Source organism: Pseudorasbora parva, chromosome 14 (assembly GCF_024679245.1).
Source record: "Pseudorasbora parva isolate DD20220531a chromosome 14, ASM2467924v1, whole genome shotgun sequence".
Lineage (NCBI taxonomy): Eukaryota > Metazoa > Chordata > Actinopteri > Cypriniformes > Gobionidae > Pseudorasbora > Pseudorasbora parva.
In genome coordinates this window covers 7,923,999-7,949,855 of record NC_090185.1, presented here as the reverse complement: position 1 = coordinate 7,949,855, position 25,857 = coordinate 7,923,999, and the positions used below count along the sequence as shown (strand labels likewise).

General features: G+C 38.4%; 3 long non-coding RNA genes across 3 annotated transcripts; 2 read left to right on the top strand and 1 right to left on the bottom strand.

Annotated features, from left to right (window-relative positions):
- Positions 1 to 58: 58 nt before the first annotated feature.
- On the top strand, positions 59 to 3,341 carry LOC137040023 (uncharacterized). Its single transcript, XR_010897804.1, has 3 exons — positions 59 to 180; positions 415 to 532; positions 2,372 to 3,341. It is a non-coding gene; the product is annotated as an uncharacterized lncRNA (long non-coding RNA).
- A 2,356-nt stretch (positions 3,342 to 5,697) lies between these two features.
- LOC137040019 (uncharacterized) lies at positions 5,698 to 8,085 on the top strand. The gene is made up of 4 exons (XR_010897800.1): positions 5,698 to 5,787; positions 6,330 to 6,375; positions 6,509 to 6,560; positions 6,822 to 8,085. It is a non-coding gene; the product is annotated as an uncharacterized lncRNA (long non-coding RNA).
- An 8,225-nt stretch (positions 8,086 to 16,310) lies between these two features.
- On the bottom strand, positions 16,311 to 18,820 carry LOC137040026 (uncharacterized). Its single transcript, XR_010897807.1, has 3 exons — positions 17,634 to 18,820; positions 17,281 to 17,373; positions 16,311 to 16,334 (listed from the first exon to the last, which is right to left on the bottom strand). It is a non-coding gene; the product is annotated as an uncharacterized lncRNA (long non-coding RNA).
- Between the last annotated feature and the right edge of the window lie 7,037 nt (positions 18,821 to 25,857).

Sequence of the window (25,857 nt, the reverse complement as noted above, 5' to 3'; positions counted from 1 at the left end):
GTAAAACCGATTCTTACGCCCTTTACATCACTCGGATGTAGCTTTCACTTTCGCTTCTGTTTGAATAGCTTTCCGTTTTTTTGTTTTGTTTTTGTGAATTTGGGGTGGGGTCAACCGTCTCCACTGACTGCACTGTGTGATGCTTTCTTTTGTTCTCAGAGCACGTTGTGCGAGAATAAGGTAAGATTATTTGCTTTAGTGATCTTATTTTAAATTACATGAACTGTAAAATGTGAGTGAGCGTCGGGATGTCACATATCATCATATCTATTGTTTTTATTGCTCTCTAAGCATTGTCTTATGATTAATCGTTTTCTCAATGATTATGTAGCAACAATAAAAAAGTTTTTTTTTTTTTTTTCATGCACCATCAAAATGTGTGCAGTAGAGAGTTAACGACGGCTTTTTTAACAGACAGGAAGAGAAGACTCCGTTACAGACTCGATTACAACAGATCAACAGAGCAGCTCAGCTACATCTGATGAAATGATGGGACGCGGTTTTTTGCTCATTCTGCTTTTGCTCACTGCTGGTAAGACGTTCTTGATTTTGTAGTTATAACGCATTTTGTATGGAGCCAGAATGGTGACTTTAAAATTTGGCATCACAAATTAAAATTGTCATTGAAAACAAAAGCAGAAATGAGAAAGGAAACATTGGCATTGAAACATTTGCATTGAAAACAGTTGTATTGGCATTGAAACAAGTATTGGCAATGAAAAAATTAAATAATTAAAATCTTACAATCTTATTCTTTTATTGTATTGGGATTTATTTGTATTTTTCAATGACAATCTTCAGATTTTTTCTTCATGTCACTCTTTTTCAGTGACAGATTTTTTTTACAATGTTAGTTTTTTTTCAATGTCACTGAATTTCAGTTTCAACTTTCTGTCACTGTTTTGGCGTGGAGAGGGGCGGGGTCTGAGGGGAGGGGTAAGTAGAGCTTAATTTGCATATAGGTATACAGAAGCAGTAGGCCGAGCGTCACTTTACCGGAACCCGTCGTCAGCTCTGAAGCTTCTGGCATGATGTCCAGTCACCCCCCCCCCCCCCCCCCCCCCCGCCTACTACTGCTTCAGTATACCTATATGCAAATGATATGCAAACTACGCTCTACTTACCCCTCCCCTCAGACCCCGCCCCTCTCCACGCCTAAACAGTGACAGAAAGTTGAAACTGAAATTCAGTGACATTGAAAAAAAACTGACATTGTAAAAAAAATCTGTCACTGAAAAAGAGTGACATGAAGAAAAAATCTGAAGATTGTCATTGAAAAATACAAATAAATCCCAATACAATAAAAGAATAAGATTGTAAGATTTTAATTATTTTATTTTTTCATTGCCAATACTTGTTTCAATGCCAATACATTTTGCCAATACGCTTTCAGTGCAAATGTTTCAATGCCAATGTTTCCTTTTTCAGTTCTGCTTTTGTTTTCAATGACAATTTTAATTTGTGATGCCAAATTTTAAAGTCACCATTCTGGCTCCATAATATGGTAGTTTTATTTAACATCATCTTCTAACATTGAATCTTAGTTGTATTGTATTGATCTCTGTTTTACATTATATTAAAACAGTGACTCCTATAAAGTGCCACTATGTTCCTTGTTGTTTATTTTTGGATGGTATTCATTTATTTTTTCCTGTTGTGGAAATTATGTTCTGTCAGATTTTGCTTTAGAACAGGTAGTACAGTTCAACTGCTCATCAAATTATGCTACCAGCATCATATCCAACCCTCTCGTCATGTGATTTTCGTGGACTTCAGATATATAAGAATAGAAACGCTTGCACATTCCAAAAATCCCGTCTTTCGTCCTGTATAATATTATGGCATGAAAAGTAAATGTTTCACCGTGAATTACACATTCTGAGAACAATGATACCTGATGAAGTACTTGGCAGACATTCATTATCTACCCGAAGAGTACATGAATCATATCCTCTAACAGTCTCAAAAAAATTAAATTAATTCAGAATAATCATAAATTAGCATGTGAATATAAAATTAATATTATGATTAAAAAAGGGGGAGGGGATACCCCTGCAGTACCGGTTTTGGCCACAATCTTACATACTTCCTTTAAAATAGGGTTCAATAGTTTAATAAGCCACGACAACCCAAAAAAGGCAGGTAAACAAAACACAACCGTACAGACGTGACCAGACAACTGAACACCGAAAAGTCTTAAATAGTAACGCAAACAAGGGTAATTAATGACACACAGCTGAACAGAATGAATAATCATAATAGTACCCACAGTAAAGAGTTGCGGGAAACTAGAACGTGACTGAAGATTTAAAAAAAAAAGTTCAACATGACTGTGCCACACACGCAAGTAACTGTTTATTTTTGTCTTCAGGTGTGTTTGGTGCTGCAGAGCCTGATCTGAAGGAAGGTGGCAAATGGGACGTCTTGGGATTTTACGGATGTTATAACTCACTCACGTTTTACAAATGCTATGAGTCAAGCAAGTCGTTGATTGAAAATGTTGGCAAGTGTTCAATGTCAGCATTTGGTTTGTACAAATGTTCGACTTTTATTGGGAAATGGATACCCTGATAAAAATAAAAGTAGCGTTACGACCTGCATTTCTTGTACCTGTATTGCTCTGCATTCTCTCTTTCTCTCTCCTCGTTCTGATTCTGGTTGTCCAGTGATGGTGTGAATGACCGTCATTGGTCGTCTTGTTGAGGCGTGGATGGTAAATGTACACTGCCAGCATTTGACAAGAACGATCTAATGATCAAATTTAAATTGTTCTAGTGACATCTGACAATATAAGCATGTTATATTAGCACAGCGTGCAGAGGTGTCCTGCTATTTATTCTGAAACTTGTTTGGGTTCTGTTTTTGTTCGGTTAGCTAAATGTGTTGCTATTTGACTAGGTTATTTCATGTATTTCCCTTTTTCTGTTTTATACTTGTTTTGTTTGTTAGTTAGTTTGGCCTTTGGACACCCTGACGAGATGCATGTTATTCCCTTTGTGATTCATTAATACAATTTCCCTATTTTTCTGCTTATTGACCAGTGATTAGTTGTTGGGATTTCAATACCACAACCCATTTCTTTTCTAATCGTCTACCCTGATTTTTAACGTTGAATATCCTTTCTCTGGGAATTATATGGATGACACTCAAGTTTTTTAATATAATGGGTTGAGTGTAATCTGTTCTGTTATCTATTTTGCTTCCAAACCTCAGTATACCAAGGAGAAATGCAATTCACCCCAATACAATGAATTAACTCCAACTTAAATGTAAATGATCTGTAAAATAATGTGCTATATATAATTTGGTATTACTGTGGTATTCTTTTAAATAAAGCTTCTTTCAAGTTAAAGTTTAAAGTCTCTTTCCTTTCAAATGACATTTACATCCACAGTCAGCAGTATCAATGAAACAAATAGAAGTTTACAAGGCAATAGAATAATAGAATAGCGTTCCTATGCTGGCAAATAATACTTTAAATACCCCTTAGTTTCTGTTGCAGGGCTGATTCACTGCTTGGGTTTGTAGAGGCCAAATATACACGGCCGCATCACTTAACTGAGCCACAAACAAAATATAAAACAGGTACCTTTGCTGAATATGTTGATCTATTTAAACAGCAACAGCGGACAGGGCCATCATGGGAACTTTCTGTGACAAACACCAAATAGAGCTCTGGATGTCACGTGACCCATTCTGTTTACAACGCCATATTGGCAGGCAAGAACAGCCAGGAGTGAACGCCATATTGGCAGGCAAGAACAGCCAGGAGTGAACGCCATATTGGCAGGCAAGAACAGCCAGGAGTGAACGCCATATTGGCAGGCAAGAACAGCCAGGAGTGAACGCCATATTGGCAGGCAAGAACAGCCAGGAGTGAATATGAAATGAATGACGCCAGCATGAGTTTCAAGGCAACAGAGTTCACTGCGCACTTTAATTCAAAAGATAGACCTAGCAAAACTTTATAGATTTAACAGAACAGATCCCTATAATGCCCCCGGGGTGCTTTACACATGCATCAATAATGATAGTTTTCCTGTCAGGACACCTGTTGCACCAGCTGTGTGTAAGTTACAACTAGCTTAGTTTTGACGTAAATGGCCACCAAGTTCAACTTATGCACTACAAAATATGTTTGCATAGCCTAGAAATCTAGACGCACCCTAGCGGCAGCAAATTTAATCTGCCGCAAGTGTCGTCTAGGAACTCTCAATACCCTTCTGAGCTGTATTCCTCACAATCTGGACGGGCCAATCACATCGTGTATAGAGTCGGTGGGCGGGGCCATAATGACGACGGCCGAGTTGCGTTTGCGTGCTTCTGTTGTCTAGTAAACACAGAAACTCGCGAATGGCGGCGGTCTTTTGAATCAGCTTTGATCGCGACTCTGGAAGACTTGGAGTTAAGCTTTTCTCTGAGAAAAGAACAAAGAACGGCACTGAAGTCATTCTTAAAAAGGGAAGATGTGTTTGGAGTTTAGCCGACCGGATACGGCGAATGTTTAATCTATCAACAAGCTCTGCTTCACCTTCGTTGCTCTGGTTGGTTGTAGCGCTATCCTATCGCGTGCAGAGGGAGTTTGAAAGACAACCGTTTATCCGCCCCTCGGATTGAGCTGTCAATGGTGAGTTTCCAGACCAAACATCTTGATGTGGGTCTGGCTTGTCAGGCTAATGTCTGCACCATTGAAGCCTAAATCTATTTATAAACTAAATATTTATGGAAGCCTCAGACTCAACTGCATCAATACACCTTTATTTCACATGACCGACTTCAGTTCTTTACACGTATATGACAATACTGAAATATACCTGGGCTTACATTTTAAGAGAGAAAACATTACATGATTAACATTATACGTTAGCGGTTATCACAAACCTGTCCAAAAAATCTGTGTGCATCTGTCTCGTCATTCCATGTTGTGCAGTCATTTCAACAACTGACTTTGATAAAATGATTTACCCTTTTCTTTCCCCTGCCTGTTATCCTGACGCACATCAGCTGTCAATCATGTTGAAATAGTACGTTTTAAACAGTCTGGTTTTAAATTATTGCTCAACCACTATCAATGCTACAGCTGATACTTCCCTTTATTGCCTGCCAAAATAGAGGAGTTTAGATTGCATGACGTCAACCTCCGGCGCTCTATACGGTGATTTACTGTATTATTTTTTAAAATAAAGTATTATACTGTATTTACCACAATGGCCTCTTTGGCACAATTTGGATCAACAGGATTTGCTTTAGGTTTAGATTAGGAACCAGCAGTACAGCATGCTGGTTCCTAACAACAGAAATGTTCACCTGAGCAGAGAGCTCACGGTTCCAGAGAACATATGAGCTGTGACACTGCAAAAATGTTTTTCATCCCCCGTGAGAACAGCAAACAAGCAAGGTAAGTGTGATTGACTACACTCTTAAAAATGATGTGTTAAAAATGAACACAGAATTTGTGTTAAAGGATTCGTAACACATTTTGTGTTACTACAGACACATGATGTGTAAATATAGTGTTCAACTGTTTACACAATTACTGTGTAAAACCCATTTAGTAGTATGTTTACATTAAAGGCATCTTTTCTGTTGCAAATAGTCAATGGGTGTTGGCAACTTTAACTATTGGATTTATTTATCACGTTGCAAATGTGAATATCGCATTTTAACGGGGGAAAACAACTAGGACTGCCGGAATGGCATTGCTGCGCTGCCTGCGCGTGCGCGGTGGCTTCCGTTTCCAGCAAAGAATCGGAGCCGGCCAGCCGTCAGTTTGTCAGTCTCCCTCAGGTGAGTGAATTTAATTAAACGCGTAAAATAGTGCATATTTCTCCACATAACATGAGAGATTTGTGTTAATTGTCTAGGAAATATAATTTGTTTGTTTTAACTGTTATTATGCCATTTCCATGTTCCCACACACCGAATGTTTGTGTGTTAGGCCAGCGGGCTCTCACGTTTTGCAAAGGTGTTTATAGGTAACGTTATTGTTTTTAAAAAGACTTAAAGGTTAATGCATGGTTCCTTAAGTTTAAACTTGTTATAGTCCCTTTTGGCTTTTACCAAATACTATGCGTTAGTTTAAACGACGTTGTGGCGACGTGTGTTGTGTAATGTTATATTTTTTAAAGTCTATATGTGGTTGTGTAACGTTAGTTTAAAAACGCGCCACTTTGTGCCAGCAGCTTGTCACTGACTAAGTTATTTAAAGTTGTATGGATTACGGGATGAAAACATTTAACATTTACGTTTTTTCGTTGGTTTAAATTATGACTCATATGATTACAGCATTATAATATGGTGTTGTTTTTATTATTATATATTTTAACTAGGTAATGGAAGACCAGGATCCAGTCACATCATATTACGTTACACTTGGTAAGTTAATACTTGTTAAACAGAGCTGCTGAGCACTTTACACAAAGGTTGTTTTATAATTTGTTAATATTAATATTTCATTGTTTCTGTTTTTCTGTTTTATTCACTGCATGTGGACATTGAATTTTCCAAGATGACCGGTGGGAAAGAAGACAGACTGGAGAAAGCTGATAATCAGCAGGATGGTAAGGATTTATTTTATTTCTGTGGCATGTGCACACATTTCTAAATGTGGTAATGGGACAATGACATGTACATTGTAACACTCAATTCATAAATTAAAAGTAATAATTTCAAATAGACACTGTTAATCCTCATTCATCATCATCATCATCATCCACATACTCTATTGGAACTGGTGCCAGTATGCATTATGTTAGCTTTTAATAAAGTTTCAATATTGCATGAAACATTTTCTGATGCTTTTCATTGTTTCATTGTTGTAGGCTGGTACCAGTGTGACGTCTCTGCTTACAGAAGGCATAAAAGGATCGCCAATGTCAACTCAGCCGCAGCTGGTTTCCATCGGCTCTACAGGACATTAAAGGGTTCGTTCACCCAAAAATGAAAATTGTCATTAATGACTCACTCTAATGTCGTTTCAGACCCATAAGACCTGCGTTCATCTTCGGAGCACGGTTTAAGATATTTTATATTTAGTCTGAGCGCTTTCTGTATCTCCATTTAACACGTATGTATGGTATACTGTTCCTTTCCTGAAGGACCAGAAAGCTAATAAAAACATCATCAAAGTAGTCCATGTGTGACATCTGTGGGTTCGTTAGAATCTCTTGAAGCATCCAAAATAAATTTTGGTCCAAAAATAACAAACACTACGAAAACTACTAATCAGCATTGTCTTCTTTTCCGTGTTTGTTTTAAATCAACCGACTATATCCCTTAGCAGTGACGCTGCTGATGTGTTTTTGGGTGCGCACAAGCTTCGTTTATAGTCTGAGGGAGTCTGCGCAGTCGCGAACGCGGATTAAAAACAAACACAGAAGAGATGACAATGCTGAATAAAGTCGTAGCTTTTGTTATTTTGGGACCAAAATCTATTTTCGATGCTTCAAAAATTCTAACTAACCCACAGATGTCACACATGCACTACTTTGATGATGTTTTTTTTTCCATTTCTGGAAAGGAACAGTATACTGTGCATATGTTTTCAATGGAGAGACAGAATCTCTCGGATTAAATCTAAAATATCTTAAACTGTGTGTGACGATGAACGAAGGTCTTACGGGTGTGGAACGACATTAGGGTGAGGAGTTAATGACATCGTTTTCATTTTTGGGTGAACTAACCCTTTAAGACGGTATGTAATTGTGGCAAATAATTATTATTTTGCTCTTCCACTTGATGTACAAAGCCTCACTTGTGCTCTAGACAAACTTTTCAAATTCTATTGACTGTGTAATCTTCAATATCTATGCCAACTGTCTTCAGTTTATAATGTATGTGACCTGCCTTTGTCCCAGTCCACTTGCAAACGATCAAATGCTATAGAATTAATTGCCAAATTGTAGCGTTGTGCCTAATTTAAACAGATGATGTATAACTGTCAAAAGTGCTTGGAAAATATTTTTGTCAATACAAAACTTGATTTGACATTTAAAGGGTTACTTCACTGCTTTTTCATATTAAACTGTTATTTCCTTAACTAAGACGAGTTGACACACACCTCTCTCGTCTCAGTGCCTGCTCTTAATCTCTCTGACGCGTGGTGAAGATCTGATAGCATTTAGCTTAGCCCACTAAGCCCAGTTCATTCACTATGGTACCAAACAGGGAGGATGTGAGGGAGGATTTTTCAGCCGGGACTTTTTACTGCGCCGAGTCGAAGTTCTCTCAGAAGTGCTATTCCACCATACATTATAGTTCTCCTTTTTATTCCGCTTAGAAAAGCGCCACGTTTTATTTTGTGTCACCATACTAGGTCGTTCAGCTATTGGTGTAACTGTATTTAAATAGGGAAAACGTGGACGTGTTTGGTGGCTTCTAACTTGATCTCTGTTTGGTACCATAGTGAATGAACTGGGCTTAGTGGGCTAAGCTAAATGCTATCAGATCTTCACCACGCGTCAGAGAGATTAAGAGCACACACTGAGACGAGAGAGGTGTGTGTCAACTCGTCTTAGTTAAGGAAATAACTGTTTAATATGAAAAAGCGGTGAAGTAACCCTTTAAGGAAAGAACATGCACTCTTTAGGTAAATATGAATTATGTGTGTGGTGTGATGTGGTGATTTCGTTGACTTCAATTTTTAAGTTTTTTAATCATATGTGATGTATGTTGTTATTTAAAGAAGTGTTTGATTAATGTTTTGTATGAATCATGTTTTTAAAATGCTTATTTTTGTATTGACTTTTTTATAAAAGCTAAATAAACACTATATGATCAGTATTCAATGCTTCAGTGTGATTTCATGAAAGTGTACATATTGTATTCTGATCTAGCTTTTTCAATAATCTTTTAGAGTAAAAAATAAATAGTAGAAATCTATAACACACAGTTGTGTTGGATGTATACAAAAAGTACACATTAATGTGTTTACTAAAGTAACACATTTGTGTGTATATTTTCACAACACATATTCTGTGTTGTATTTAACACAACATGTGTTGTCCCTGAGCACACTCAGAACATGTGTTGGAAACAACACAAGTTGTGTTGTTTTTAACACATTTGTTTTAAGAGTGTAGTCACAGTTGTCTGCACTCCAATTTCACATACCTTGTCAGCATTGGTGCTTAAAAACAAAGGTAAACTTAACATTTTATTTAAAAAAATAGTTTATTGAATTAGATTAGGAACCAGTGCAGCATTATACGTTTTTCCTGAGGAGAGAGCTCACAGACTGGACAACATTTAAGTTACGTAGGTTATCATTTGCTTCAGCAATGGTGCTAAAAACTTTTTATTTTTAAAAAGACTTTTATAGAATTAACATTACCAATTAAAACCATTACCTGGCCAATACCATCCTTACAGTGAAGCATGGTGGTGGCAGCATCATGCTGTGGGGATGTTTTTCAGCAGCAGGAACTGCTAGGAGACTCAGTAGGAGACTAGTCAGGATCGAGGGAAAGATGAATGCACCAATACTTGATGAAAACCCGCTCTAGAGTGCTCTGGACCTCAGACTGGGGTGAAGGCTCATCTTCCAACAGGACAACGACCCTAAGATAACACACAGTCAAGATAACAAAGGAGTGGCTACGGGACAACTCTGTGAATGTCCTTGAGTGGCCCAGCCAGAGCCCAGACTTGAAACTTGAACATCTCTGGAGAGATCTAAAAATGGCTGTGAGCATTTTTTTTTTAAATTTTATAAATGTGCAAAGATTTCAATTAAATTAATGTTGTCATTATGGGGTATTGTTTGTAGAATTTTGAGCAAAATAATTAATTTAATCCATTTTGGAGTAAGACTACAACATAACAAAAATGTGGCAAAAGAGAGTCAGTAAGGAAGGGGAATCTGTCACTTTAGATCCTGATGAAATAATAAAAACAAATGATGTGATGGCGTGGTATTTTACTGACGTTCTCATCGCTGAAATCACTGAAGATCAGAGTCAGATCTGTGCAGATGATCAGTGTAAAAAGAGATTCAGATTCTGACGGACTCTTTGAAAGTTAAAGTGCCCTTCTCGATCACACTACAGTGCACTGCACCGACATACAACACGTGCCCTTTCAGTAACACAAAAAATGTTGTTTGTCAAAGGCGCGGTCATTTTCAGTCACCTTAAAATAGCAACATGCTAACAATAAGCCTGAACACACTTCGTTTTCAAACAAGCACACCCATGGGTGAACAATGTACATGTATAATACATGACTTCATTTTCTCACTCTCTTTCACACAGTCACACACATAATTGTGAAATGAGTTCATTTGAACATTTGCTATTGTTGGTTTTCCTTTTGACTCTAATCTCAGGCTCTAATTTCTGTCCTGTATTTATGTGCTGCTGATACAGATGACAAGTAGACAATGTGTCCGTGAGGAAAGGAGATACTGTGATTCTGAACACTGATACTGAAATACAGAGAGATGATCAGATCCTGTGGATGTTTGGAGATCAAGACACTCCTGTAGCTGTAATCTGTGGAGCGACCGGAGAGTTCGGCACATCTGATGGTCCTGACGGGACATTCAGAGACAGACTGAGGCTGGATCCTCAAACTGGATCTCTGACCATGACGAACAGCAGAGCAACAGACTCTGGACATTATAAACTAAAGATTGTAAAGATTTTTTTTTTTGTAGTCTTTCATCCCCATGAGACAAAAATAAATGTTCTGTCTTTTCTCAGTCTAGAAAGCACCAAATTCAAAAAAAAAATTCACATTTCTACTACATTAATGACAGGGGTGGTAAGTAATCAAGTAAAAATACTTTGATACTTTACTTAAGTATTTTTTTCGGGGATCTGTACTTTACTTGAGTATATTTTATTTGCATCTACTTTTACTCTTACTCCACTACAATATTAAAGGCAAAGTTTACTTTTTACTCCAATACATTTCCCCATGCCCGCTCCAAGTATTAAGTATTTATTACACTTGATTTCCAAACCGGTCTGGTCGGTCATGGATGATCCAGTCAGGTATAGACTTGGAAAAGCTGACAGGTCAGGTTTGCCACACTAACGTTAGCTCAGTGTTTCCCCAAATTTTTATTTTTCGGCACACAATTTACTATGAAAACATCAGTAACATTTTACAATACAGGTGCACTATTATAATTCATGCCTAACTAATGCACAGATAATCATGAATTAATGTATTACTAATGAAGAACTAAACCATTTATTAATGATTATTAATACCATTTATAGATGCATCAGCAACTAATGAACATTATCTATGATTAATAGATTAAGTAATATATGAATTGCTATTAATTAAATATGACATCATTAATTCCCTAATAACATATTACATTAACTAATAATGTAAATTCATGTATTCAATGCCATGCATTCCGACTCTCAGTTGTCTGTTTAATGAATCATTAATCATAACAATTGGCAAAATTATAGTATGACTTTACTTGTTGAGGCACATGACTGTTAACTAATTGTTATGTAATATGTCATTGTGGTTATGGCTTTTGAATTAATTTTGAATTAGTTAATATCTTGCTCCTCATCTGTTTTATGGAGCTAATGTTATGGAACATGTCTATTTTAAGTTTAACCCCTATACTGCGTTAAGGTGCTTCATTGTCTCTTATTAATTGCAAATCTAACAAATTCTTAATTGCAGTATCTAATCTTGTAATTTGTTCAATTAAGCCTTGCATCAGTCCCAAAAGATTTTATCTGCTTAAATATTGATATTTACAGTTAATTTGAATATTTACTTTTTACTTTCGGTACTTGAGTACGTTTTAAATCTGATACTTTTGTACTTTTACTCAAGTGATGTTTGAATGGAGGACTTTCTACTTTTACTGGAGTATTTTTTTATTTAGGTATATATACTTTCACTCGAGTATAACTTTTGAGTACTTTTACCACCTCTGATTAATGACCCAGTTTAAATACCGATTCATCTTCACAGCGCTGAAGTACCCCTTTAAGGGCTATGAGTTTGAATCAAAGTCCCTTTCAAGCAAAGTCAGTTCACTCATTGGACTTGATTGCAAAATGTATTAATATTTGACCACCTAATGTCAAATTCTGTGTTTCTGGACCGCGTGAGAACTTTGATCCGACACCTGCAGTATTTATTTCATTTTCTCTTTTTCCACTCTTAATATCTATATATTTGCATAAATATATATGGAGTGAGAATAATTTAAATGTGATGTTTTGTACGCCACATTTTTGTCATTTTGTCACTTTTGCCTAAATTGTATTGTTGTCACCCACATTTGCCTCTGTTAATTTTCCTTTTGCTCTGTTCTTGTGTTTGAGCTGATGAGGTGTCTGTTTTCATCTTAGATGTTTGATGTATTATTTTATTATTTATCAGTCACTTTCCTATACTTTTAGTTCATATTTAGCTTCTACATGCAGTCTCAGATTGCATGGTCCTACTTAATAAAATATAACATAAACAAGTGTCTGAGGTGAGAATAAATGATTCAAAGTACAACACAACAAATACAACTCCACAGACGTTCAATTGCATGTCAAATTTAGAGGGCCATAAAAAGAAAAAATAGAAATTAAAAGCCTTGTATTTATAATAGATTAGCAAACTTTTGGTGTGGTGTTGTTTGCATCAGGCTCTATTAATACTTGAGAATTAATCTCTCCTCCCATTTGAGAGGCAGTGAGTTTGGCCAAATCTTTTCTTAAAGTAACAATTTTATCTTTTATACACATATTTTTTGGTTGAAGTTGGAGCTCTAATCTTGGAATGTTAACGTATTTCAGGTTGGATGGCGCTTTAGTAGTATAGTTAGTATACTCAGCCCTCTAGTGGTCAAGTTTCATTTCTGAGAATGTTTAAATCTGCTTTAAATTCCAGCACATGTTGGAAGGAAATTATGGGGTAAGAAGGTAAAATACACCAGGGACGTTTCTAGGATTTTCATTTTATGGGGGCTCAGTCAGTCCCCAGTGAGGGTAGGCCTGTAGAAAAAATGGTAACACTATTTAGTTTAGGGTCCAAATTGCGCTATTAACTAATAGCTCACAAACATACCCAGAAGATATTGGCTGTTTATTATTACTTATAAAGCAAATATTAACACCTTACTGTATGGCCATACTGTACATGCATTAACCCAATAATGTAGGCAGGTTTATAGATCCCAAATGTTAGGGTGGTTCGGGGGCATGCTCCCCCGAGAAAGTTTAGATTTCTATGATCTACATGTGTGCATTTTAAGATGTTCTGAAGGCCAAAAAATTAGATAACAATAGCTTGAAAACCATCCCAGACAGCAAAATGTATTTGGGCCAGATTTGGGCCAGGTCTTCATTAGCATTTGGCGCAGGTCCGCTAAACGGACCTGGGCCGGGGTCATCCTTTCCAACGGCCCAATACCGGAACAGGTTGGAATTACGGATCAGAGACAGATCTGGGCCAGAACTGGCCCAGTACAGTTATTAAAGCCATGACGTGTGGTGCGGATCTGGCCCAGATCCGCTACTCATATTTTACATCTGGGGCTCATCTGGCCCTGGTCTGTGATGCATATTTAAGCTATCAGACAAACACGGCCCACACAATTTGTACATTTCAAAATATTTTTATTTTATTTTAAAAAGGCAAAAAGAGAACAGTATGAACAACGGTCAACAACCATCTACGTGAATCCAGATGAAAAAAAAGAAAACACAAAACAATGCCAACCAATATATAATCAAGTGAGAGAAAAAAGATTAATGTTAAGTATTCAAATGACAAAAAAATATATATAATAAATAAATACAAAACCAAGTAAAACCTTTTTTGAACACAATATTAATGTGCACACATTTTACAGCACATTTGTTGGGTGCGATCGGGCAAAATGCAAATCAAATTGATGTCAAAAACTAAACGTCAATTTGACATCCACACATTGATGTTTTCTTGACCACCAAAATAATGACACAAAATTAATAATAATACTTTTATTAATCAGTATACATACATACATACATACATACATACATACATACATACATACATTTCATACAATACTGGATTTTGTAAATTCAAATAAAAAAATTGCTTTATTGACATAAATCATACAATATTGCCAGAGCTACACTCTCAGAAAAAAAAAGGTACAGTGCTGTCATTGGCAGTACCCGAAGGTACAAAAGTGAAAAGGTACATCTTTGTACCTTACTCACCCCTATATTAGTAACATAAAAAGGTACATATCGGTACTTTAAGAGCATGTATTAGTAACGTGGTGGCTGTGGTCGGCCAAACCAAAAACATTTTTTTTTGAATGTGAATGCTGTTTTACGTGGATATTATGACATGAGTGAAGCACAACGCTTTATTTACTAAATAAATAATAGGTACGCAATTAAATGTTACCTCGCAGCCAAGGAAACAACATTCATGTCAAACAGGAGAGGTAAACATTGTGAAGTGAGACAAATTTAAGCTTTGAGTTTTCCAATCTAGTCACCCGATTTCCCGAATAGGCTTACTCTATTTTATTCTACTGGACATGGAATCTCATATTTATTTTCCCAAATCTTAAAGAGATGTAAATTAATTATCTCTTTGGTATAGTCTAAGTATAAATCTAAAGTATAATCTTCAGCATTATGTTTCCTTGGCTGCGAGGTAACATTTAATTGCGAACCTATTATTTATTTAGTAAATAAAGCGTTGTGCTTCACTCATGTCATAATATCCACGTAAAACAGCATTCACATACAAAAAAAATTGTTTAGCTGACCACAGCCGGTGCTACGCAGGCACCGCGGTGGCGCTCTACCGCGGTGGTGCGGTTGTCATGCACATAGACAGTAAAAGAAATGGACAGAGCTATTCCATAGACGTCAACGGCGGAAAATGAGGTCAATTAGAGGCACAAACTTCCCGTCTCTGAGCGTCTCCTCCTGTCTATAAGGTAATTTCTCAACTGTGCCACAGAGTCGCGTTGGTTATGACGCAATCGATTTTTACAAAAACAGCTGCTGCGGGGCGATAGTGTAAGATACACGGTAATGGAGCCTTTTATGCATTGTCGTGTTTCTTTATAAATAAACAATGGACAAATGGAGTCTTTAAACGCCTCAGATGTAAAGTTATTCACTGTCAAAGTGACTCAAAAATGAATGGGAGTCAGTGGGATGCTAACAGCAGGTGATGGCTTGGTTAGCAATGGCCGCCCCTATGGGGGGAACGCTTTCCGAGTGCTAGATTACCCCCTTGGTCATGCATGTTTACTGGCACAGCAAAAAACTGCCACAGCCCTACTTAGGGTACCACCCCAGTGACAGCAATGTACCTTTTTTTCTGACAGTGTAGGAATATAAATAATAGATAGGAACATAAATAATAATACATATATGAACATTAATAATACTGATAATAAAAAAATCTAAATAATAGTGGAAAATATAACAACATAACTCAAATTTAAAGGGATACTTCACCGCTATTTCATATTAAACTGTTATTACCTTAATTAAAACGAGTTGATACATACCTCTCTCGTCTCAGTGTGTGCTCTTAATCTCTCTGACGCGTGGTGACGATCTGATAGCATTTAGCTTAGCCCACTAAGCCCAGTTCATTCACTATTGTACCAAACAGAGATCAAGTAGAAGTTTCCCCTATTAAAATACAGTTACACCAATAGTTGAACGATCAAGTATGAGGACAAAAAATAAAATGTGGCACTTTTCCTTTTCTTTGTGTCACCATACTTGGTCGTTCAACTATTCGTGTTGAACGAAAGAGGTATATATCAACTCATTTTAGTTAAGGGAATAACATAGTTTAATATGAAAAAAGTGAAGTATCCCTTTAAATAAACAGTGTAAAAAATTAGAACATTAAAAAAAAAAAAAAAATTCCATAGGCGTAATAGTTTTCATATCATACAAACCGTATTTTCTATCCCCTTACACTGCCCCTGCCCCTAAACCTAACCATCACAGGAAACATTCTGCATTTTACTTTCTTATAAAAACTCATTCTGTATGATTTATAAGCCTTTTGAAAAGTGAGGACATGGGTAATGTCCTCATATTTCACAAAAACAAGCATACACACACACACACACACACACACACACAATATATATTTATCACTGTGGTGTACAATAGGGAAATACGCTGAGGTCAGACACAATACACACATTAAATACAATTTCTGAACAATTTCCTAATCTGAATCTGAACACAGATCAATTGCTGTCTGACCATTTTGGCGTCCCATTCCCTCATTTCTGTTGGGAGCAGCTCGAAGATGGTTCTTCATGAGATGTTTTACATCAGCCTCTTAAGATGCTGGGCCTGACTGCTGTACAGAACCTGAATGAAGATGGAGCATATTTTGTATTACTTGTTTCACATCATTTAAAGTAGAGCATAAATAAGACTTTCATCAACCATCATTTGTAGTAACATAGCAATTCACAAAGTAATTTAACCTCTTTAAAGCTAGTGTTATACTTTCTGTGTGCACAAGGTTATACATGATGTAATGCAAAGCAAAAAACAAAGGCGTAGTTTGATGATGCCAAGTTTAAGAGCAGAACCTTGGGCCATATAGTCTTCATCTCACAGCCGGTGGAAAAGAATCGGGATAGGACTCATTCATGAATGTGATTATTAACATTAATGTAGTAGGAAGCAGAGCAGGTCCAAGTGTTGTGGAGCTTAGCAAGGTTGCTGGAGCGATTGTTAATGAGATGAACAACACACGCCTCGTGAGCACCGGGACTTTTATCATGACGGGATGGAACACTGTTCTGTGCACCATTTCCGCTTTTCCGGTCATGAGTATGCGCCTCTGTTTATCATATTAGATACATTTGAGTGTGTTTTAAAATTATGTTATTACGTTACTCTATGCATTCACTTGTTCACACTGCTAAGAGTAAAGCGCTTCTGCCGAGGCACAGATATGACGCAATTGACAGGTGACTCCCTCAAACGCTATGCTGAAACGCCACGGGTCCTTGGTTAAAATAGCAATTTTCTCACAATTTACAAATAGTTGGAAACATTTGGGATATTGTAAGAACTCAACTGAACAAAATATATAACACATATATAAATACTACATAGTGCACCTTTAATATTGTTCATACAGTGTCACTTACGTTTGGATGTCAAAGCCTTCTAAAACAAAATAAATAAAACCAATAATTTGAGAAAATAAAAAGAAGATAGATGTATGGTGATATTATAGGTGGAAAATATTGGTAAAACATTATTTTTTACTTGATCAGAGATTATAACTTTATCAGCTCACCTGTGTTTCCTACTTCTCTGTCAGCAGCTTCCTCCAGAAATGTTGTAATCTTGGGATAATTGCTGTAATGTTATAGTGGTTACTTTGTCCCTCCTGAAATCACAGAACATTTGTATATATATTTTAACCAGTTTCACATTCGCATTTTTCGCATTCATCGATTAACAGCGCACACATTTAACTAACATTAAATGAATAAGCCCTAATGACCTATTCAATTTCCAGCAAAACCTTTACAAAACTGTCAAGTTCAACACCTCGGCTCTAATCTACCCATAAATATGTTATTAAAAGAACACATTTTATTAATAAGAGCTTAAGTTACGTTAACTGTTAACGTTAACTTAACTTACCTGCTCTGAAAACAGTTGGGATGCTAACGAACTTTCTCGAAGACAATTAATAACATTACATTTCTATAAAGTAAATATTCAACAGAAGAGTGTCAATTACACGTAAGAAAAGTGTTAGGAAAAGCTGTGTGTATTGTTTGTGTAACTTTAGAGAAAATAAACTCACCTGAAAGCAGTGGGGGAAAAACAACAGAGGGAGTTTTGTAGTTTGTCGGTTGCTGCTGCATCGTATCCATGGCAACTCTGCGACGCTTCAGTGTTTGAAATCTTCTCGACTGTTCAATGCGCACGCACATTAAAACCAAAACACTTCAAGTCACGCAGCATTTACAGACACATCTATAATTAACACATTACATTTTACTGCAAAATGCCACCCCACGTGATAATGGCACTTTTATTATTTAGGATGTTTTTGTTTTTGTTTTTGCAAACGCAGCTATTTAAAAAAAATTGATTAATGTCAAATATTTTACAAATCCAAAACGGCTCGGAAGGAAACTGTGCCAAATGGATGCATTTTAAGGCCTTAGTCATGAAAAATGTTATAAACTTAAATGAAATAATTACTAAATATTGAGGTCAATTTGATGTCAATATGACATCAATTTGATGTCTAAAACATGACGTTGATTTGATGTAAATTAAACGTCAAAAATTTTGTCCTACATATACATAAAACCAATTTAAGTGTGGGATTAACTTCCGATTTTCACCCAGTTAACACTGGAAAAAATTAATTTCCAAACTGAATTTAAAATGGTGCATACAGAATATTGGTCAAGTCTTGACTAATATTTGACGTCAAATTGACGTCAAGGTGCCCGCTGGGTTAAAGGGGACTTTAAATTAGTGATTCCTCTGCGTACCACTAAAGGGAGCCTGAGTACCACTTTTGATTCCCCAAAAAAATAACCAAACGAACAAAAACTTAACGTGAACGCTCTTGCTGGGGTCCGGCCCACACCCGCCGGACGGACTCAATTCAGCTGTGGCGCGTATGGTCTGCGCAGCTGCCCCGGTTCGGCACCCAACCCGCCGAACGGACTCAATTCAGCTGTGGCGCGTATGGTCTGCGCAGCTGCCCCGGATCGGCGCCGCGCCCGCCGGACGGACTGCCATAGTTCAATCTACAGACAGGTCTGGCGCAAAGTTGGTGCAGATCTGCATAGTGAGTGTGACTGCTGCGCGAATCTGCTGATTCGAAAACGGATCTGGCACAGATGTAAATGCTGTCTGGGATGTCACTGGGCAGATTATTTGTCTTTCTTATGTCCACATCTCTCTTTTTCTCTGTTTTTATCTTGCCCTGTCTCTTCATAACGCTGAGCTTTGACTGTTTTTTCCGTTTTTGTCAGTGAATAAAGTAAACATATGGTTTACATATTAACATACTGATATGTTTCATGAATAATTTTTCTAAGACATGTTAATTTACTGTTTATTAAAGTTTTAAGTTTATTAAATTCACAATATGAACACATACATTAGCCTACTAATACAGGCTGAAAAAGCTGAGTTTTTTATTTACTGAATGTTACAAAAAAAGAATATTAATTTACAATACACATTTTTAATCTTATGCCTAATCTGATGAAAATGGCTTTGCTAATATTTCTTGTTCGTTAAGGCCTATACATTATGACTCACGTGAAGCATATTTTCAGTTAAAAATGTCGAAATTAGACAAAAGTTTATTCATTTGCCTAATTTTTTTTCTTTTGTTTAACATTTCTGACTTTGAGCAGCAGCTGTCAAACGTGAATGTTTAGTTTAGCAGCATATAGCTATTTATCTTTACGTCGAGTTGCGCTGCTAAAATTTACGCTCAGCCTCAGCAGTTTCTGTGAGACCATAAAGCCCGCCTACTCTTTGATTTGATTGGTTTTATCAAATATTTTGACAATGACCAGCGGTGACAGACCAATGACGCTCAGATTTACACACACACACACACACACGCACACACCTCTGCTTCTGACGTGCAGCTGCGCTCTGCTCAGTCAGAGCCGCTGCAGATTGGAGAGACTGACTAAAAAACGGGACGAAAACTTTCTCTGAAACTGCTTGTGGGGGACGACTGCCAGTGGGACATCAATCGACGTAAACAAAATGTCTGTAAATAGTTTTCAGGAAATTCATTTCAGTGTCTGTGAAACCAGACCAACAACAAAAAACTGCTCCAGTTTGAAAAAAGAGCATCTAAAACTTTTTAGACATGATCAAAAACAGATTAATAAATATTATCAGGGGGGCTTTCAGGCTTGCGTTAACTGTTCCTGTGGACGTCATCTTAAACCCCTATATGGGACGGTGTTGCCTCTATTTTTTTTATCAACCTCAGGGAAAAATGGCGCTGGTCTCTGACTCTGAGGGGCGTCTGGCTGGCAGCCCACGGGCAGATAAACACCATCCATCCACAGGCGTTAGTTCACATATCCTCACTGTAACCAAAAGTGTCCTCTCCCTGAAAAACGTTGAAGACCCTGCTTTAAAGGAACACTCCACTGTTTTTAGAACTAGGACTTCTTCAACTTCTTCCTACATTTAGATTTGTGGGCAAATGCATTTTTGTCTCAGTGCATACATTGTTTTAGTTTTGCAGGGTCGCCGTTAGCTTAGCTTAGCATAATGAATGGAATCCTAAGTTGCCAGCTAGCATGTCCAAGTGATCCAAAAAACAAAAACCCACCTAATTACTTCTTGTGGCCTGCAGTGCACATTCACAACGAGTACAAATAGCGATGCAGATTAAGACTAGGCGATTTCCTTGGAAGATATTGGGACTATGTTATGGGGAAGCACAGGCGAAGCACTGCTACTTGGAGATATCACGGCTCTCATCCTCACCTCCTCCGGCTGTTGATATCTCTGTGCCCAACTGGGTGGGTGTTTCTTTTAAAATCACTTTTACTCGGGACATGCTAGCTGGCAACATAGGATTCCATTTATTATGCTAAGCTAAACTAGTGGCGACCCTGCCAAACTAAAACAATGCATGCACTGAGACAAAAATGCCCACAAATCTAATTGTAGGAAATAAGTTGAATGAGCCCTATATCTTGAAACGACGGACGGAGTGTTCCTTTAAAGTGTAAGAGAAAGATTCTAAGCCAATAGCGTTTGCACGCAATATTAGTGATGGGGAGTTGACTCCTTGACTCTGAATAGCCCCAGAGTCGGGGTCGACTCCAGTACAGGAATCGACTCTCGGTGTCGACTCTGTTGCTGTGTCCAAAATCGATCGTTTACTGATTGTTTACTGAATCTCTAAATCTAAAGTGCATGGCAGTTGCGTGCACTATAAGCAAGGAGTGAATGAAATGAAGCGATCCGTGAGGTAATACACTGACGTAATACACCGCGTCAGACAGCTGTCGCAGAAACTTTTGTCACACATTTCTGCTTAATTTAGAAATAGAAAAAAATTACTATTTCTAAGTTAAGAACACTAAATAGAAAAAACGACTTTGATGTGATGTGATGAAATTAGACAGCGACTTCACAATATTACCGTTTTTATTGTATTTTCATTAAATAAACGCAGCCTTGGTAAGCAGAAGAGATTTCTTTCATATATATATATATATATATATATATATATATATATATATATATATATATATATATATATATATATATATATATATATATATATATATATATTTATAGGCCTATATATATATATAGAAATATAGAGAAAAAAAACACTGCCATATACTTGACATTTCTGTCCCCCTCACTTCTGAAAAAGGGCTGCCTCTGCAGCAACCTATTTTTAATAAAGTTCCAAAGGGAGGAGCTAGCCCATCTAATCTTCCAATCATCAGCCAGTATATAAACAGCTGCTTACCTCTCCTCAGTCTCAGTCAAGCCTGCAGTCTCCCTCTCATTTACTGAAGCTTTCGCGCCTCGATCGCCCCCCGGTGACCGGTCCCAGTATAGCCGCCCCTCTGTGTTTTCTAATGGACACCAGGCAAACTAAATAATAAAATTACACTTCAAAAATGTTCCCCCAAAGTTAGTATATGTCACTGAAGGCAGTTATCATCACGATGATTTCATTTCAGGTGTTCGTTTTAAAAATAAGTTTAGTCTGAGTTAGTTATTTGATGCTATAAAAACGGGGGTGTGACGTCATGATTGACAGCTGAGACTGACGGCTTCTCTGAGTGAAGTTGTCACTGAGGCACTAACTGACTTTTTTCGAAATTTTTGGGAGCAGATTAGAGCTTTAGCTTTAATTTCTACATTTCCATAACTGTTTATTTCACACCAACATAATTAATTGTTCTGCATCTGCGAGCGTGTGGGCGGGCTTTTGATATCGCGACTGTACTTCCTGCTCTACTTCCTGCGCTCTACTGCGCAACTCCGGTCCCGAAATCGCTCCTGCGCAGACTCGGTCCCAAGATGTCCGCGCCGTGCAAGGCTGCCTGAAAGCTTCAAATATGGCAAGCGGAAACGGATGATGTCGAGTCGTCCATATTTTTTTACGGTCTATGGTCTCAGTCAGATGTTCCAGCATCCCACCCCCTCCTCAAACTCCCCCTTTATCTTTACGTGCCCTACATAATCATTTAGTCACTGTGGGGCAAACTTAAATTTATCACAGCTCCAGTTGAAGCTGCTTCATCGAGTCCCTCATCAGTAGACAGCAAGCCAAATAAGCTTAATCTAAATATTTTAAGATTATATGGGCAAACAAATCCGTTAAACTACAGTTATCAGTGGTAGCCGCTAGCGTTTAAGAAGATTCAATGGTTTTGTGACTCAGTCTGAATGAGTCCAATAGCTTCTCAGTTCATAAATGTTTATTATTGGTGCTTTGTCAGCTCTGCTGTGACATGTAGGCTACTTAGTGCACTTTCTCGTTATTGTGGAGCAATGTGGGATTTTAAGTGCACTTGAGAACGTCCACTATGGTTTTGGACACCACTACAAATACTGTCTCCTCAAATAGTGCCCTATTTAAGGTTAAAGGGGGCGATTTCTGATAAGCTCCGGTGGTTAACATGGCCAACTAACCTTTTATTTTAACTACATGTGGACAGAATTATCTCACCCATCATACTGACAGCCATTCTATTATAGATGTTGCAGTGATAGATTTTCCCCAGGCTCTTAAAATAAACTTATGTTTTTCCCTGTAAAGGTTTTAATAGTGTGATCAATCACATGGCATTATGACTCAGTATCACACTACACGGCCAAAGACAAAATATGACTAAACTACTGCATTTTTCCTTTGCACAGCAGCACTGAAAACAGTTTACCGAATTGCTAAATTTGACTAGTTACTTCAGAGACTGATGAAATTATTATATACTCAGAACATCAGTACAATGACATAAACATTGCGTCAGTAAACTATGTATTGCATTTATTCTTACAATGACTTCCAGACATTGACAGGAGGGAAAAAAACCCAGAGGATATGAACTTTATTAAAAAAAAAAAAAAGGTGTGATGTGATACCTCTTCTTTGAAATAACTTCACTTTCTCATACACTGGAGTTGGAAACAGCTACTGAAACTATCACTGGTTGCCTGCTTATGACAGTGTGAGGTCATGGAGAGAGGCGTGAGCTGAGTTATCGATTAACTATCGATTACACTTAAACATTTCACATTTTCACATACTCACAATAAATATCACTGTCTAAGAGAATTTTTATTCTGTCAGACTTAATTAATGGCTTCAGCATTTTATAGTCAAGCTTTGTGTAGACTGTAAGCTTCATGTAGGCAGGAATGGAAAAAGCCCCTCAAACGCAAGCGATTCACACCTCAGACGCACTCATCATCAGAGATAAGCCACAGATACTTAGTCAACAAGTTTATTTACCCACAGGTCGACCCACAGTTTTTCTACAGCCGTAAATAAATCCGACCCCAGCCGGTTTTATTCTGACTCTCAAACTGAGCTGTTAGTGGAGCCCTAAAACAACAGGGGTTTCAAAAGAAAGGTGAATTCCAGGGGTCATCTGACCGCTACTAATCACGTATTTACTTTATTGTTTTTAGCTAAATCAACATTAGATGTGTTCAACTTCAGCTGGATTTTAACCAGCAGGATTTGCTGCTTTCAGTTAGGGAGGAATTGAAAAGCGAGACTAGAAGTGAGCCACTTTCCGCTTCCTCTAGGTTTTTTTTTTTTTTTCATAGGCCATGCACTTTATCACAGAGGGAATTGATTAGATGCAAATGTCAAATACGCAGACATTAACGTACTCGGTTACTTTCGTAACCTCGGTTCCCTGAGAGAGAGGAACGAGTATTACGTATGGGAAAAACTCCTTTTCTCGAGAATGTGAAGCAAAATTTTATTAATAAAGGTATCTATGTAAAGCGCAGTGAGCTGCACGGCCATAGCCCAGCGCGAGGAGCGCTCTGATTGGCCGGGCCGCGGCAACTGCAGGAACCTATGGTGAGGCGGCTGAGAGGAACGAACCAATGGGGGGCGTGTTCCAGAAGCCCGCCGAAAAAGGTGCTTATATTTGCATACAGGAGGCTATATAAGTCCCTAATTCGCCATAGGTGTCAGGTTAAGATCGACTGAAGCTACCTGAGAAGCATAAACACGGCACGGAACGTAATACTCGTTCCTCTCTCTCAGGGAACCGAGGTTACGAAAGTAATCGAGTACGTTCCCTTTCGAGAGAGGTTCCTCGTATTACGTATGGGAACACAATGTAAAGCGCCGTGTGTGCTGACTGACCCAGTATACCCAAAGCACATGTTAATAAACCCCGATAGACCGACAGAGGCGGCTTATAAGGGGAATGAAGAACCGGAAGAGTCGGTTCGTTTGAACAGCTGATCGGACATAGTCGGATCTTATGATGAATGAATAAGTGCTTGAGGGCTAATGTGTACAGGCCAAAACATAAGGCAATCTGAAGCAGTGAAAAGACCTGCATACTGAAGGGGTTGATAGCATTTTCAGCATAAAACCATGCCTCGGTTTGAGCACAACCTTGAAGTTGCTGGACCCAAACTCAAGACAGGAAGGGCTCACGGAGAGTGCAGGTAAGCCACCCACTCGCTTAACCGAGGCCACAGCCAGCAGAAAAACGGTATTGAGTGATATGTGCTTCAAGCTCGTGGTCTGAAGTGGTTAGGAGGGGGAACCCTTCACGGCCTCCAAAACCATGGCGAGGTCCCAAATAGGGACCGAGGTAGGGGCAAGGCGGGCTGAATCTCCTGGCCCCTTTAAGAAAACACACAATAAGATCACTTTTCCCTAGTGAATGTGCCGCGATCGGAGCGTGGCTAGCTGCTATGGCGGAGACACACACCCCGAGTATGGAGGGGGGACGACCCGCGTCCATTAGCTCTTGGAGAAAGCGAGCAGTTCCGCCAGTTCGCATGAGTGTGCGTCGATGTTTCGCGTAGCACACTGGTTAGAAAACCACTGACCACTTCAAAGCAGAGCTGCCAGATAGCAGGGGCTCTAGCTTCCGAAATAGTGTTCATAACCTGTCAGAGAGGTTCCCGGATACCGTTGATGGGCCATACGTGGAGGGCCCACAGCTCGGGATTGGGATGCCAGATCTTCCCTTTCGTTGGCGGAATAGGCCATGGGGCTGTGTCTGACAGCTGAAACAGTTTGGAGAACCATGTGCGGTTCTTCCAAAGTGGGGCTATTAAAAAGCACAGGCTTGCAGCTGGATCGCGATCAGAGGGAGCATATAGAGGGAGTCTGGGCCAACATGGGCCAGGGCATCCCTGCGTTTGCAGAAAAAAAATATTGGGCAGCGTGTGCTGTGTGAGCTGAATCGTTTGCGGGTAAAGGGACCATCCCCCTGGGGACATGGGTCCTCTGGATAACATGTCCGGACCCTGATTCAGAATACCTGGCACGTAAGCCGCCCTTAGGGAGCTCAGATTGTGCTCTGCCCATAAAAGGAGATGCTTAGCCATGCAGTGAAGAGAGTCTGATCTCGGCTGCCCTAGCGATTTTATGTACGCTATCAAGACGTGGTGGTTCTTATGCCGTAAGACGCTCGTTGAGTCTTGAGTCTATGACAATGACTGTACTGATAAGCCTGCCCCTCGAAGGCGAATCTCAAGAATGGCCTGTAGAGGGGGTTATCGTAACGTGAAGTATGCGTTTTTCAGATCTATTGAGAAAACCCAATCCCCGGGGCGAATGTGCGCGAGGATTTGTTTCACCGTCAGCACCTTGAAACGAGCGTGTCATAAGTGCTTTGTTCAGATG